Here is a 12139-nt window from a genome sequence, read left to right on the forward strand (position 1 = left end):
GGGTGAGAAAAGGAAATTAGGGGTAGACACTACTTTTCGATATACCTGACGTTAAGAAAAGATGTTTCTGTACTTTGATATCCCGCAGGAATTCAGTGAACTGTGTGGATTGAGGTTGGAGCTCTGTGGGTTAAAGTACTGGGAATGTGGGAGTCTGGAAACAGTAAGGCATGTTTTCCTGGAATGTAGAAAATATAGAGCAGAAAGAAATATATTATTTATTAAACTAGCAGGACTTGGAGTTGAAGCTTTTTCTGTTTTATCTTTGTTTGGACACAGTAATAAGCATAAACTGATCCCTGAGGAAATTCTACAGTTCTTCATGACACAGGACTGTATGTGGGAATTTAGTTCAAACTTTGACCTGTGGAGGGCAGTAATACTCTTAGCAGCGTCTGCACTGCCGGAATCCTACAACAAGAAGAAGAAGTTTGTTTCGGTTTCGATTCGAGCTTGAAGTGTCGGTGCTGAACGAACATCAGTGAGTTTGACGGTAAGTTCAGTTATCAGCTTTATTTAATATCATGTCACTGACGCTCATGAATGGATGACGCCGGAAATGAAGGTGCATATACGGGATCTGCGTCATGACTTCACTTTTTTAATCTTTATCCAAATTATATCAAAACCGTAAAGATATTTCCACTGAAGATATTTTTAGATCAGTGGTCTCAAACTGCCGGCCCGCGGGCCATTTACGACCCGCCCTTCCCCTCTATCCGGCCCGCAACTTATCTCAAAAATAAAACATAATCCGGCCCGCTAAATTATTATTATTTTTTATTCTCTAGTACCTGTCTGATATGCAAAGAAAAAGTCGCCGTTCTATGGGGGCATTCACATATCGCGTCAAATTAGCGTCCGCGCCGCATTCTCCTTCTTTCCAAGGCGCTTTCCCTCCAGTGGCGTCTGTCGTTGCTATGCAACCATGAGCCGTATGGCAAGCCAAAGTACTCACAAACGCCTGGTCGGACGTCTGATTGCACACTGACGCGTCAAAAGCGCGCGTTTTGACAGCAAAACGTGCGTCATCGACGTGTGATTTGCGTTAAGAACACGCGTTCTTAACGCGCGCTTTGGTATCATGGGAAACGCGTACCAAAACGCGCGTTCTCTATGGAACGCGAACGGGGCCAAATGTCTTTAAACAAAACGCGTGACTTTTGACCGTGTCAACACGCACTGTTTGTTCGCGTTAACGCGGCAACACACACAGCAGCCAATGAAATTGTTGTATTTGAGACTATATTTGCATATGTGACGCGATGGTACGTATGGCCTGGTTGGCATATACGTATACAAACATCAGATGTCATGTTTATTCATGAAGGATGTCGTAATGGTATGCTGGTATGCACGTATACAAACATCGAGGGAACATTGGTACGTTTTGTGTGTGATGTCAGCCTTATGTCATGATTTGTCATGCCCTTTTAAGTTGTCCTGCGTTCTTTCTCCGATACAAAAGTCAACATCTGAAACCATCATGGCTTAGATTAAGGCCTACTCCTGTCTTAATTTAAACCCTGTCTGGGAAACTGCCCCCAAAGGCTTCACAACGTTATTCTTGTCTCTATAACTTATGGATTCCTAAAGACATGTTTATGGGTAAATAAAATATTAATAATACAAATAAAATGAATATCAAAACATATTTTAAATATAATGAAGTCATTTTATTATAGAACTCATCAGCCTGCAGTAGCCAATATGATGTTCCTGGCAATAATCTTTTTATGTAATTTTTTTTTCCACAAAAGGTCAGCAGGCACTTAATGGATGATCTGTATGTTTTAACTGGTCATTGCATGCATGTACTGGAAGTTTTATTTTGTATTTAAGTGAAATTATATGACAAATATGTTTATTTACTATTATGGATCCAGCAGCAATTTAGGTAGGCCTAAATAAACTGCATGCATATAATGATATGTATATTTTTAAATATAATTCAGGAGTTTTGGAGGGGAAACAGGAAATGTTTAAAGGTTAAATATTAAAATAGGCCTAGTGAAATTTCATGACAAAAAAGACTAAATTATTGCTAAGCATTTTTGTTATTGAAAAGGGGCACTGCAATACCAAAACCAATATCGAAAGCTCTTCCCAACTGTGAAACATGGTTTAATGCTGCTTTGAAGTCATGCATTTTCTTGAACAATTTACAGGGGAATTTCAGGACAGCAGTTCATGTCTTCAACCTTTAGAGAGGTTATGTGATGCAACAAGACAATGAACCAAAGCACACAAATAAATCAAGTAAAACATAATTTACATACCAAAATTATTTTTTCCTATACCTCAAGCCAACTGAGATGCTATGGCAAAACCAAAAGATGGATGCAATCGAGACAACACAGAAAGACTGATCAAATGAAAGTTGTGAGAAGTGATGGTCCAAAATTGGTAGAAACCCTTAAAGGCAGCTATTAAAAAAATTGTGATACAGGATTTTCTGAGGATCAACAGTTAATAAATGCAGTGGTTCACTTTATTTTACCACCCTGCACTGTGAATGATTTCTAAATGGCTATTAATCATAAATGTGTGTTTGTCTGTAATTGTAATTTAAATTGAGCTCACACCACATTTTATGAATTATCAATGCAGATTTTCAAGAGGTGGTTTCCTGGACATGGTTTAAATTATGCCAAGAGTAGGCCTTAATGAATAGTTAATCATGGGTTAAAAAAATGCTGTCTGGAACAAAGATTAAGCACAGATTACTAACACCTGGACTATGAGTCCTGAACTAAAATAAACAGGATTCATTTACAGTTTTATCTAATTGCTTACACAGAATTTCTGAAAATATGGCTCCATTTCTTGTAACTCTACACACAAAACACACAACATGCAAAACATCAGACATCTCTTGCAAAAGCAACACTTTGTGCAAAACTATTTTAACTCTTCCAAAAATGTTGTTTTTGAGTATAACTACACACAAATATGCACAACTGAGGAATTTTACAGTTGAACTAAAATCAACTGAACTGAATCAACACTGAAGTCACTTGAGCTGAATATTGACACTATATTGGCTTGTTAGAGCTGCTTTGCAGCAGAATTTGTTTTGAATTTGTTACTGAAGCTACTATGAAACAATATATATTGTAGCTTGTATGCATATTCTTTCTTTCTCAAACCTGAGTTTTGATTTCTAAGTGATCAATTTATGTAAAGTGTTTTCACACATGATCATTGGCTGTATAGGTCATCAGTAAATGGCAATGCACCACCCCCGACAAAAAAAAAAGGTTTTGTTAGTTTTGAATGACATATCTAATGTAGAGAACTGTGTTTAGAGTTTTGCAAAAAGGTTGTTTTTCAATTGCAAACTGTGTGTAAAGCATATAATGTGCTTGTAGTTTTGCAGACTTGGTCTTAAGACTCTGTACATGAGTGAATGGTTTCAGTGAGTGAGCCTGAGTCACACTCTTAGTGTCTAAGCAATTTGAAAAAACTGTAAAACAAACTGTGACAGAAGTCGCCTATATGGAATGAACCAAGAAAATCTTAAAATTGCATGGGACCGAGAAGCATAAATGGCAGCAAAAAAGACTGCCATAAAAAAACCCAAAAGACAATTATTTTAATGCAAAAAAAATAAATAAAAAAAAATTCACACATCAGTTTCAGTTTCTGTTTGTTAGTAATCTGTACTTAATCTGTGTTTCAGAAAGCCATTTTATTTTAAAAAACACGATTAAGCAGATTAAGGCCTACTCCTGTCTTAATTTAAACCCTGTCTGGGAAACTGCCCCCAAAGGTTTCACAAAGTTATTCTTGTCTCTATAACTTATGGATTCCTAAAGACATGTTTATGGGTAAATAAAATATTAATAATACAAATAAAATGAATATAAAAACATATTTTAAATATAATGAAGTCATTTTATTATAGAACTAATCAGCCTGCAGCAGCCAATATGATGTTCCTGGAAACAAAACAGAGACAGAACAGTATAAACAAACTATACAACCAACTAAACACCAAATTACAAAAACATTATTAGGCTATGTGAAAGTGAATAAAGTTCACTTTGTTCACTGTGTGTGTGTGTTCAGTTATAAATATGTGCTGTGTAAATTAGCCTTCATACACTTAGAAATTATATATAGCCTAACTTTAAAAAACAAACAATAACCCATAGAAAAATTATAATAATTGTATAATATTGAGAATTTAGCCTACTTAATATACATTGTAACATAAGGCTACTTTACGCTAGCACAGTAGTCAGTTAAGCAATTAATTAATATTTTATATTAATATGTAGCCTAGGCTACATCTAAAGGTAAGTCTGCTTACATATATATATATATATATATATATATATATATATATATATATATATATATATATATATATATATACACTTCGACATGTACAGAATGTGCGCGTTAAGAAACACGTTCAAATTTGTCGTCTTAACATGGTAAAACTGTGCGTCTTTACATATACTAAAGTAACGCGACGACAACTGACGCCTTAACACGACCAGAATGTGCATGTCTACACATACAAAAGAAACACGTAAAAAATTGCCGCGTTAACGCGAACAAACAGTGTGTGTTGACACGGTCAAAAGTCACGCGTTTCGTTTAAAGACATTTGGCCCCGTTCGCGTTCCATAGTTCTCGGCGTGTGATTTGCTATTAAAACGTGCGTTCTTGACGTGCGCTTTGGAGTGACCAAAAACGCGCGCTTTTGACGTGCGTTTATCATAACACAAATGGGCGTCGAATACGTGCGTTTTGAGTCAGACAAAACGCTCGTTATGAACGTGTGAACAGGTAAACCAAACAGGCAGTGCAAACGTGTGTTTAAAGTGTCCATCAGGCGAAGAGAACGCGCTCTTTCCTTAGAGTTCTCAAAAGTGCATGTCGAAAGCGTGTGCTCACTCTTTAGGGCTTTGAGTCTGTTATGTTTTTGTCCGCTATAGGTTTAGGACAGTATTATCATTAAACTCAACCAAAACAACATGGAATTGTCGAGGATAAATTTGGCAGATGATTATAATGGTTGAGTTATAATCCATAATAACTAATATGAAATATGCATATGAAAACGTAAAACTATTATTTAAAATAGCCATGGGGGATTACAGTGGATATTCCTTCGATCAAGGCCAAAACTTTGTAAGTTTGTAAGGTGCCAATAACGACATGTATGATCATCTTGGCTATATATTACGGTGGCGCATTGCCTCATAAATAAATTTTTTTTACCCTCAATTATGTCATTAAGACATCTTTTCTCGTAATAACGAGATGTTATGTCGTTAAAATCACATATTTTGTACGTGACGTGTACGAAAAATACCTTTATACCTTTATCTGATCTATAGAGCTCATATAGCCTATATCGGTTCAATTTACATTTATTTTTTTAGCGCTTTTCACAATACTTAGGCCTATAGTTTTAAAGCAGCTTTATAGGAAATGCTTTAACATTACAATTTGGAGTACCTAATCTGTTATCAAAGGTGACTGTACAAGTTATGGCCTAATTTCAGACATATATTGTCACGGAACAGAAAGGCAAAAGGAAGATCCAAGTGCAGCAAAGTGTTTTATTAAGGGCAATACCAAAAAGCGTAATCCAGAGTACAGGCAGGGGTCGGCATCCAAACAACAGTCCAAAAATAAAACAAGAAACTAGAAAACAACAAACCAAAACAGGAGAACAAGGAAACCAGGGGCCTGTACCATGAAGCTGGATTAGCTGGCTAGCCAGGTAAGTTTCAGATTAGTTTGCGCCAATCCTGGGTTTTAGGTACTATGAAAGTTGCTCGTCTTAAATCAGTCTTCGTTGCCATGGTATCTGACGCTGCACGGCTAACCTGCTCCGGGGCAGGTTATGTTCTGGATTCGAGATCTCAGACTGAAGTTTGACCAATCAGCTGTGAGCAAAGAAATATAGGTGACGTAACTAATCCACAGCGTCTGTTGCAATGGCTTCACCTTTTCTTCCGAATCCTGTAGACATCTCCGCGCAAATTGTTAGACGAGCACTTCGTAGAGAAAGAGTTTTTAGGGACAGACAAAATCCCCTTGCTTTCCCTGAGACTTATTTGTATGAAAGATATAGATTTTCCGCGGAAGGAATCTCTTACATTTGCGAACTTCTTGAGCCTCACATAAGAAATGCGACACGTCGAAGCCATGCCCTTACTGTACCGCAAATGGTATGTATTGCGTTGCGTTTTTTTGCGAGTGGTACATACTTGTATGCAGTCGGTGATGCGGAGAACCTAGGGAAAAACACGGTTTGTCGAACCATTCGCAAGGTTGGTCCTCGCGCTGCAGGGGTACATTAACAGCTTCATTGTGTTCCCCAGGACATTTATCGACCATGTCCTTAAAAGAGGGCTTTTATAAAATTGCCGGTAAGATATAGGTTATTGATAGAGTGACATCACATTAACAAATTTAACCTTTTACATTTAAAAAAAAAATCACTTTGAGTAGCTACCTAAACGTATTGTACAAAAAAAGTACATGTTAATGATTTTAAATGTTGATTATTATTTTAATCTTATGGTAGGATTCCCTAGAGTCATAGGAGCACTAGACTGCACACATGTTGCAATCTCCACAGCTCTAGGAGAACATGAGGCAGATTATGTGAATAGAAAATCCTTTCACAGCCTTAATGTTCAGGTAGGCCTACATGTGAGATGACTTTATTTTCAGTGAGATGAATCTTTAAATGAATAGTAACATTAACATATGAAAATGATGTACTGTACATTTAATCGGCAGATGACTTGTGATCATGAATGTATGATCACAAGCTTGGATGCCAAATGGCCTGGCTCAGTGCATGACTCAAGAATTTTCCGTGAGTCTGTGTTGTGTCAGCGCTTTGAGGAAGGTAAGCTACATTTAGTACAGTACAGTACACTTAAAGTGTCCATTTAAATTGTGACAGCAAATCCTACACAATTTTCCCATTTTATGTTCTATGACAGGGCTTTTTGATGGCCTGTTGGTAGGAGACAGGGGTTATGCATGCCAGAGGTTTTTGCTAACCCCCTATCCTGACCCTCAGCCAGGGCCACAAAACCGCTTCAATGTGGCCCTCAGTAAAACCAGGGTCAAGATCGAGATGACCTTTGGCATCCTAAAGGCACGTTTCAACTGCCTTCGGCGTTTAAGAGTGTCACCAGAGAGAGCATCACAGATTGTAGCTGCATGTGCCATTCTGCATAATATAGCTACAATCAGAAAGGAGCGATTACCACCACAGAACCAACATCTCCCCGATGAAATTGACCCAATCACACTTGACCACCCAGCTGGCGCAGCTGTCAGAGATGCAATTACCATACAATATTTCACTTAATAAAAGCACATTGAAACTCACATTGAAAGACATAGGTCTTTTGTGTAGGTGTTTTATTGGTTTTGTGGCTATGGGAGGGAAAAAGAGCAAGAAAGTTGCATGAATAAATATTCATATATTGTGTTCATAAAGTGTAACATGGTTAATAAAGTTCACATACTGAGATATTCGTTTCAAGCTGTTTGATCTCCAGTTTAATTTTTTTAATTTGGAGTCTCCTAAGCTCACAGTCTAGCTCCTTCAGTGTGCAGTCCAATTCAAGGCTCCTTTTGTAAAGGGCCCTGACAGAGTCCGTTTCTACCTGAAACATAATTCCACCACAAACAATCATTACAAGTTTTCTGGAGGTTAATGAAATCACAAAATGGCATGTCTTCCTATTTATGTAAAGGTTTTACTTTGTTCACATTTCTTCTGAAGCCCATTGAGGTAGAGGCCTCAGTTTCAGTGGCAGGTTGTGCAAAATCCTAAAAAATAAAAAAAAAATAAAAAAAAATAATGATGAGGGCCAGTCACTTGCCAAACAAAAAAGTGTGTGCTATAAAAAGCCCAAAGTGTTCACCTCAGCAACAGTCTCAGAACACACAGACAGAGTGTCCTCATCATTTACTTCACCCTAATAAATAAAAGTAGGCCAATGTAAAGCATAACTGTTGTGAAGCAGGTTGTGTTCAGTGTTCTGTCTGCTGTATACTGACCTCTGTGTGAGAGACTGTGTGCATGTGTGCTGGCTTTATCAAGGACACTGTATTTCCCTCTACTGCAGAATAAACAAGTCATTCACATTTAAAACTCCTATACTGAAAAAATAAAAATAATGTGTATTGCATACATACCAAGCGTCACTTGCTTAGAGGAGCCAGCACCAGGGTCTGATTGTACAGCCCCTGTAACCCCATCCATAATGGGCCGTTCCTTATTAAAACTCAGGGCCAACTCCTCTGCCACAGTATATTCTGGAGGAGGTGGCCCTCCCCCAGTTTTACGGATTTCACACTTTTTTCTATTGGCTGCAAGCAAGCATTTGTGATAAAATATTTACAAAAAATAATAAAAAGTTGTGATAAATACTCACCACTCTGTATTATATTTTTATATTTTGTCTTGATCTGCTGCCAAGAACGTTTGGAGTTGGGGTTGCATCTAAAAATCAATAAATATTAATCTTTCTTAGGATTTATATAATTATATATATATATATATATATATATATATATATATATATATATATATATATATATATATATATATATATATATATATATATATATATATATATATATATATATATATATATATATATATATATATATATATATATATATATGTATATATGTGTGTGTATATATATATATATATAAAATAAAAGAAAGAGAGAGAGAGAGAGAGAGAGAGAGAGAGAGAGAGAGAGAGAGAGAGAGAGGATTTCTTCAACTTACGCATTAACGCTATCAGCAATCTTTCTCCAACAGTCCTCTCTTGCTTTGGCAGCAGAGACAGTGTTGCTTCGCGCTTGAAAAACATTTTTATGTTCTTCATATTTCTGCATTATTATCTCCTGCTCCTCCGCTGAAAAATACAACGCTCTCGCTCTTTCCATATTGAACACGATTGGTTGTTCGGTGCCGACGTCACTCTTTTATGTGCACGCGCGAGAGGAGTAATCATAGCTTAACGATCAAAGCCTGAGTTGACAGAGAAAGTTGATGATCAGCATCATGGTACCAACAAAGCCGGATTGGAGTGGTTTGGTTTTGTCAACTCAAAACTAATCCTATAACCCTGAGTTTGTTCAACTACCATCATGGTACAGGCCCCAGGGATCAGACCAAGGGTGACATCAAACAATGAACCACAAATCCAGACAGCAACAAACCAGGTATAAATAGACAGACACTGATGAGGTGATACAAAACAGCTGGGTGCAATGATGAGTGGTGATTAGTCCGGGAAATGTGTATGGGGAATGTAGTCCATGAAACAGGTGGAAATGACAGTCCGGGACGGAGTGCCCTCTAAAGGCTGAAGGGCACTCTCACAGGTGATCGTGACATATATAGCCTACATAGGCTATATGTAGTTAGCTAACATATTAATTTAAACAATGTTTTAAGGTAGAAACAATGAGCGATGTCCAGAAAAATGTGTAGGCCTAGCCTATATATTAAACGTTGTAGCCTACTAAGAAAGCATAGGTACTACACAGAAAACTGTATTCGTGCAGAATTTGATCTTTTAATAGCCTATCACTTAGTAGGCTACATTAAGCGACCTTGAGCTTTTTCTTTATAACGGTTTTCTATAAGAGAAAAACACTTAATGTAGGCTAATTAAACGAACTGCGTTCATATTCTGGGCTCATCTGCTTTGCTGTACATAGTATGGTTTAGTATGGTGTTTACTGAGTTTGGTCTTTTATGTCACACATTATACAAGCATTAAGCTTTAAACATGTATTTTAGGCTATCTCCACAACAAATCCATAATGGTATTCAATACAAAACAAGACTGAAAATTGTTATAAAAAGTATAAAATAATCATAAACAAATTATGGCATTCATTACAAACAATATTTATTTAAAAGCCTAAAAAAAATGTATTTAAATTGACACTGTTGGGCTCTCATTCGGCACAAATCCAATTGTGTATTAGCACTTGGACATTAAAATATATTTACGCCTATTATGTTGTTAAACAATGCTTTCGTGTCCCAAAACAGCACTCACATGCGCAAAAACATGTTTGGAACAGGGTCGATAATTTCAATATTAGTGGGGCTCAGCCCCAAATGAGGGATTTAAAAATATATATATGCTATAGGCCGATATAGGCCTATTTAATAAATGTTATGCATGAACAATACATAGGAGGCCTATATCAAGTCAATCCCTGTTGAATTTATTTCTAATCATTCTAAATATTCATGAATATTCAATAAGAATATCGACAAACTTTAGGCTATTTTTGGGATGTATTTGTCTAGATTGGCAATATGTGGCTAACATTTTCTTTTTAATATTTTTTCCAATACATGTAATCTTTTGAACACTATTTTTTTTTTAAACTCTATTTCTGTGCAGTAAAATTAACTTGAATGTATAACAAAATTTAGTAGTTTAGGCTTTAAAATATTGTTTGTAGGTAATGAATGCCAATATAATTTATGTTTATTTAATACTTATATTTTGTATAGAACAATTTAAAGGATTTGTTGTGGAAATAGCCTAAAATACATGTTTAGCATATTTTTTTGTAAAAATTTCGTTTTTACCAGCTAGCCCGGCTTCAGGTTGGCATAGGGGTATTTAATCCCACCACTGCGTAGGCTTTTTTAGTTCCCCTTGCGCTACAAATCTTTTAAATTTAATGGTATTCAGAAAAACAGAACAATAATGACAAATATAATATATAAACGTCAACCCCAAACCAAATTAATTTAAAGCTAAACTGAAATAGAAACCCATTTGGCATAAATCCAAATGTTTCCATATGCACTATTTGGATCCTATAGCCTATTTATTATTTAAACGCTCTGGGTAGCGTTTCCCAAAAGCATCGTAAGCCTAAGTTGATCGTAGCTCCAAGCTCCATTGGTTTCAATAGAGCTACGATCAACTTAAGCTTACGATGCTTTTGGGAAACGCAGCCCTGGGCTGGATTTCCCGATAACGTTGTCTCTCAGCGCGCTACGAAGACCCTAAAGTATACCTTAACTGAATGTATACCTTTTTCAGGCATGTTCCCCGAACTATACCTTAGGAGGTTGCTTAAGATATACCTTCTTAAGTGCGACGTTACCAGGTGCTGCCCATGGCACTGAAGCTGAATTGGTTGATATCGATGGCTCGAGAATCGATAATTCACTCTATACAGGGGCTGCTTCACTATGTTATGTGAGAAATCAGTGTACTTTATAAAAAGAAGCACTTCAGAAGTAGAAAATGCATTTATCAGGACTCATTGGATCTTATAAAAATAATCCAAATTATAAGATAAATCTATCTTGTAATTTATCTATAATCTGGGGGTGCGGAGCCCCCATCAGCGCGAGTTTAAGGCGACAGTTATTTAGAACATAATTTTAGAATGTATTAATTCCTTGGAGACACGTCATGCAGCTGGCAGATATGTATGTAACTCGTTTATATCGTTTTTCCTTTGTTATTCAAAATATTCACAAACTTGTTAACTACACCAAGCATTTTATGATATATTCCGATTGTAAAATATGTGGAAGTGAATTTTTGTCGCGCGATGAGTTTGCACCGCAATTCAGAGTTGTCGGATTTACTTAATTTTCCCCGAAATACATTAAAGTATGTGGCTGGTGAACTGGGAGAAGAATAGAGTAAACTTATGTTTCATACACAATGTGTATCTGATATTAATAAAACACTTCGTCAAATTATATAATTGAAAGGGTTATTATTGCAGCTTCTATAGACATCGGTGTATTGAATTTGAATTTAACAAACTATAAATGTATTTTTATATAGCCTAGTGCCTCATTCATATGTGTATTTAAATGACTGAAATCTAAATAAACCTGATGTGGGGTTGAAAACACTAAATATAGTTGTGATATATGACAAGAGCTGAGCGCGTCTGTCTCTGGATCAGAGCTAAAGCACATTTGAAGTGAATCTTTGCATTTTATTCTTTGTCATTATCCTAATTGAACACTGGGTGCATTACAACTTCAGAATTATATTCGTATAGACTGTCAGCAGTGATAAGGTATAGTTAAGAGTGGTCCAGACCAACCTTACGAAAGTATGACTTAC

The 12139-nt window shown here is 36.4% G+C and overlaps 2 protein-coding genes and 1 pseudogene across 3 annotated transcripts in view; 2 read left to right on the plus strand and 1 right to left on the minus strand.

Annotated features, from left to right (window-relative positions):
- Positions 1-12139, minus strand: part of LOC125244061 (stonustoxin subunit alpha-like) — a 1172099-nt gene that overhangs the window by 1009818 nt on the left and 150142 nt on the right. The gene's annotated exons all lie outside the window — the stretch shown is intronic.
- The window catches only part of LOC125243928 (NACHT, LRR and PYD domains-containing protein 3-like), an 83194-nt gene continuing 71486 nt past the window's right edge, over positions 432-12139 (plus strand). Inside the window, 1 exon segment of the mRNA XM_048153794.1 lies at positions 432-493. The gene's annotated coding sequence lies outside the window, so the exon portion shown is untranslated.
- LOC125244705 lies at positions 5715-7519 on the plus strand (annotated as a pseudogene).

The sequence above is a fragment of the Megalobrama amblycephala genome, linkage group LG1 (assembly GCF_018812025.1).
Source record: "Megalobrama amblycephala isolate DHTTF-2021 linkage group LG1, ASM1881202v1, whole genome shotgun sequence".
Lineage (NCBI taxonomy): Eukaryota > Metazoa > Chordata > Actinopteri > Cypriniformes > Xenocyprididae > Megalobrama > Megalobrama amblycephala.